Below are 5,157 nucleotides of genomic sequence, written 5' to 3'. Positions count from 1 at the left end.
CACACAGACTGGCCCACGCCCACTCCTCTCCCCCAATCACCAGCCCACACCTGAGTGATGACCTGCGGTCCAGTGATTGACAGGGAGAGGAGGAAACAAGCCAGTCCGTGTGCTTTTACCCTCATTCTGGGTCGTTACAATATATTATTATTATTATGATGATGATCATTATTATTTGAAAAGCCTCAATGCGTGATGAAAACATGCCAGTGAATTTCGCTAGCCGACCGCGAGCTGCCAGGTTAAACAAAGCAGCAGCGTTCCAGGTTTTTAGTTGGGGACGACGAGGATCATGGCCAGAAGCAAGGGACAGCAAGACTTTATAGGAACTTTTTTAATAAGGTTGCCCGACCTGACGTTTCCGAAAGTAAGTTAAGTTGAGTCAAAAACATAATTCACGCTTTTTATGAGACTTTGCTACCAAGTTACCCTTCTAGGTTGTTTAATTTGTGGACATAACACGGCAATAACACAGGCTAGTCATGCTGTAGTCTAGCTTTCGTTCTTCTCTCAATACTAGCAAGCTAGCTACTCTGATCCACGTTTGCTTACTTAGTTTAAAATTCTAGACGTTTGTTTATCTGGGATTCTTCTTTGGGAATAACTCCTAATCGCCATACCTGTCTGTATATGGTCTACATGATGATATGTACAGTGGCTGTCTGGATTAAGTAATTTATCTATCATAAACTAAACTTTATTTACTAGCCAGAACCATGCTATCTCCATGGTATGCATGGATGGGGAGATGTATCTGTACTTAGGCAATGGTAATTACATTATCTACTACACTGTTACTGCGATATAATGTCAGATGCAAAAACCTTTAGTGCATGTGATGAGTTTACAATACAGGCTATATTTCTATAGGCCTACATTTAAAAATCAGTTCATTTCATTTTGTTTGGGCTTGACTTGCTGTAGGCCTACTTGATAGTAACATTTTTGATTGTCATAGATGAAAATGCTTAAAAATGAAACTTTACATTGGCCTATTTTTTGTCATAGCTTTTAGAGGGCTTTTCATCTGAACTGTGTTATGTCATAGTATTGTAGTACTATGGTACTTATTACTTTTCAATGACTATTACAGCGCGCCACTGGAGGTACGGCGTGCATTAAGGGGCTACTATTGGTTCCGAGGGGTCCCGAGTCCCGACCCCTAGTTTGGTACCACGGGCCAATGACTGGCCAACTATACAGTATACCCACCTCAAAAAGGTAGACTACACCACTGGCTACAGTTACCCCTCTTTCTCTGGGTTGAGTTACCTCCCTTTGTGAAACGGAAAACTCAGTTTCCCTCATTTCAGGGTTAATAAACTCAGAGTTTTCACTAAACCTGCTACGTGAAACGGACCTCTGGAGCGGTGGCGGATCCCGGGGAACAGGGGTGCCTAGCCATCATGTGGCTGCCCTCTCTGGGGGAGCCTCTCTCCCTGAGAGGCGTCTGGCTGCAGACCTGCACTGTCAGGACCCGAAGCGACAAGCGAGGAGCACGTATTTTTCGTTCCCCATTTGAACTGTGGAGAAGACGAGGTGAGTAAAAGTCGAGTGAAAACAACTTTCTTTCATACGAAGAAACAGAAACAGTCTTTAGTCACTGGAACGTTACGTTGCACACTATATACTCTAAAGTTATATTAATTTTAAAGAATCAGGGTTTTTTTAAACTTTTGGCTAGTCTTCAGCGTTGTTATCGTATCGATAGTGCTCACTTAAATGTGCCATTTTTCGTATCGATAGTGCTGACTTGTATAATTTTGTTTGACTTATTACGACATTATTTGTCTCTTACAGATGCATATTTCAATAACTATATACTGTAAAGTTATATTAATTTTAAAGAATCAGGTTTTTTTTACTTTTGGCTAGTCTTTAGCGTTGTTATCGTATCGATAGTGCTCACTTAAATGCGCCATTTATATATATAATTTAGTTTTACTTATTACGACATTATTTGTCTCTTACAGATGCATATTTCAATAACAGCCGCCGGCACTACGCCAAAAATGGAACGCTGCACGTCATGTTGCAAACTGTTTCACTGCCCTCTGTGCCTACAATTTAAACCAGCAAAATTGTCCAAGCTGCAGAGCCACTTAGAGGCACATACAAAAGGTGGCATTTTATTTAAAGGTAAGCATAATGTATTTGTCTGTTTGTTTGTACTCATAAGTATTGGCCAGCGCTACTAACTTCTGGCAGGTTGTGGTTTGGTTTGTAAAAGGGTAAAAGGAAAATGAAGGGAATGTAGGTTGCAGTGAAGAACATCTGACACTTCACTTTCTGTCTTTTAGAAACCTATCCCAGTCACTAAATCCTGGCAACTGGACAGAGAAAACTGGACTACAAATTCAGGTAAGAGTATAAAGTATGTATAATGCATGTATTCATATTAATAGTTGAGTACTCAGGAAGAAGAGCAGCAGGCAGAGGTCTCCAAGAGAGCCAGACTTGCTGATGTGGACACACCAGTGGAAGGCGTAAGCTTTTGCACAGTATCTATTGGTCAGATACTGTTGGTGTGGCAGCTATAGTACAGACATCTTTCTTTCTGTCTTTTCCATAGGACTCGGTTGAAGATCGCATTCTTCAAAATTGCAGACATGCAGCAGAGTGGGCTGAGGCCAACAAACCACTGTTGTCTGCCAGAGTGGACCTGCCTGACGTTCTGGGCATGGGGGAAGAGGAACAGGCAGAGGCTGCTCTACAGTATGGGAGGTTGTGGAACGAAGAACTGGACGAGGATGAAAGAGAAGCGGTCCTGGAGTCTTTCAAAATGATATTTCACAATATTAACGACATGTTGATATTTTGTGAACAGGTAGTCGACAAAAACAAAGATTTTTTGTCATATTGTGAATGTTTGACTGAATAAACACTACAGAACATTTGATCATGTTGTGACTTGGTGTGCTTTTTATGTTTTCTCATTGATCCCTTAATAATTTGACTAAGATTATACTGTAGATATCAAGAGTTAGGGTACTATTTAGTGGTACTAAGGTGTTCCAGCAGCACAAGAACATAATTGGCATAGACATAGAACCAAACATGAAATTTATGGTGGTTAAGGATAAAAATACAGAATAATACAACAGAAAAACTAATTGAAACAAATATATATATATATATATATATATATATATATAAAGAGCAGTGCGATAAAGTCAAAATGAAATGATAATGAAATAGCAGTGACTTACTCTATAGTACACAATAAAATGTACAGTATAGGCCTATGGCATCTTGTGAGATGTTGGCTTATGAATATGAGCCTAAGAGAAAATGTGTGCACTGACCAAACAAAAGTTTACAATACAAATAAAAACAATAGACTGGGAATTGATAGATTTTATGTCGTACTGTTAACTAATTAATTCATTTGTGAGGACCTCTTGAAAAATATAGCGTTTAAAATCGTTTAAAAATACGTGCTTCCGATACACACGCTTTTATTTTGAAAGGCTTCGAATCAACTTCCGGTCCTCACAGTCCAGTTCCGGTCCTCACAGTGCAGGTGACGGTCTGCAACAGGGTCCTGACAGTGCAGGTCTGCAGCCAGACTCTCTTGCTCTCCCCCCGGTCTTCTAGATCCCCATACCCCTCTCCCTTCTGGCTCCTGTACACAGCACACATTCACACACGTAGGGTTTGAGGGCGGGTGTGTTCTGTGGGGGGCAGCGGAAGGGTCCACGTAGGTGGTCCCCTTTGCTGCACTCTGCAGCCCCCCGCCCTTGTTTTAATTACACCTTAGACATTACTAATCATGAGACACACACACACACATTAGGTTTTGGGGGACGATAGCACTGAGTGGTATCTGGTGGGCGGGGCTCTTTGGGTATGTAGGCTGCCCGGAGGGCCACGCTCCCAGTTCCACAAGGTTGCTTGCCCCTCAATTTTAAATGCTCACTATTAGGAAATATCAAAGAGCCAGAGGGGAGAGGGGAGGGGTCTTCCCCCACCCCTGTTGCCTGGTTGTTGCCTGGTTGCTGCCTGGGGGGGGGGGGGGGGGGGGGGCAGGAGGAGGAGTTGTCCTGCTGGTTCGGGGTCTGTGGTGGCTGGGGGGCTGCTGGCCCCCGGATGTGCCCACTGCGCCACACTCCAGCGGAGTTGGGGGATGGATGCATGTGCTGTGCGAGTGTGTGTGGATGTGTTTTTGCTTTTATTTTATTTATTTATTTATAAAAAAAAATGTTCTTATATGATCTATGGGGTGACTGGGTCTGGGTCCTGCTGTCCTCTGGCCTGCTTGTGCTGTTCCTGATGGAGGGGGGGGGGGCATTGCTTCTCCCCGCTGCTCGCGGCCTCACCCACCTGTGGGCACGTCTTGACTCTTGGGGCGCTTGCCCAGGGGCACTGGGGCAGGCGCTGGCCCACTGCGGTTGGCTGTCTGGGGCGCCTGGCCCTCTCGGGTGTTGGGCGGGCCCCTGCCGGGGGGTTTTGGTGGCGCTCGGGCTCACGGGGGCCGGTTCCTGCGCACGGCCCATGTCTGGGTGGCAGGGGCCTGGCGGGGCTGGTAGGCTGCCGCCTCTGGTCGCCGGGGGGGCTCTGCCCGATGCTTGTGGGGGCTCTGTCTGGGGGCTTCCTCTGCTGTCTTCTGGGGGGATGCGTGGTTGTCCCTATGGTGGGCTTCCCGGGTTCTGTGCTCCTTGGGGGCTGTTGGTGGCCTGGGTCTGGGGGCCCTCTCGGCCTGCTTCTGATTGCTGGGGGGGTGGGGATTGTGACACTATACACTGATATTTAAGCATGGTTATTATGTGGGACCATCTATGTGTATTGCATGTTCATGCACACACACACACACGCACACACACACAATCATTAGCCCAGTAGCATGCTCACTTGAGCAGCTGTTGTGTTGTCCTGTGGTTTAAGGTCATCTGTATCCACAGTTATATTACATGTGATTGCTGCTGCTTGTGCTTTTTTGTTTGTCTGTTTGTGTGTTTGTCCTCTGCTTGTCTGCTTACAGGTGCTCCTGGTGCTTCTAAGGCTGGATTCCCCACGAAAGCCGTGATTTGTCTTCAGTTTTGTTTTTACAGGTGTAGCAGCTGGTTGTCTGACTTTTCATTGTTTTTTTTACGTTTGTCTCTTCATGTTTCTGTTCCTTTTTTTCCTCTTCTTCGCTCTCCCTCTCTCTCTGTGCCC

General features: G+C 45.2%; 1 long non-coding RNA gene across 1 annotated transcript; it reads left to right on the top strand.

Annotated features, from left to right (window-relative positions):
* Positions 1 to 2,034: 2,034 nt before the first annotated feature.
* Positions 2,035 to 2,754, top strand: LOC142368035 (uncharacterized). The gene is made up of 3 exons (XR_012767231.1): positions 2,035 to 2,139; positions 2,301 to 2,486; positions 2,573 to 2,754. It is a non-coding gene; the product is annotated as an uncharacterized LOC142368035 (long non-coding RNA).
* The last annotated feature ends 2,403 nt before the right edge of the window (positions 2,755 to 5,157 follow it).

This window comes from Odontesthes bonariensis, chromosome 18 (genome assembly GCF_027942865.1).
Source record: "Odontesthes bonariensis isolate fOdoBon6 chromosome 18, fOdoBon6.hap1, whole genome shotgun sequence".
NCBI classification, from domain to species: domain Eukaryota; kingdom Metazoa; phylum Chordata; class Actinopteri; order Atheriniformes; family Atherinopsidae; genus Odontesthes; species Odontesthes bonariensis.
This window is presented reverse-complemented; position numbering and strand designations above follow the sequence as displayed.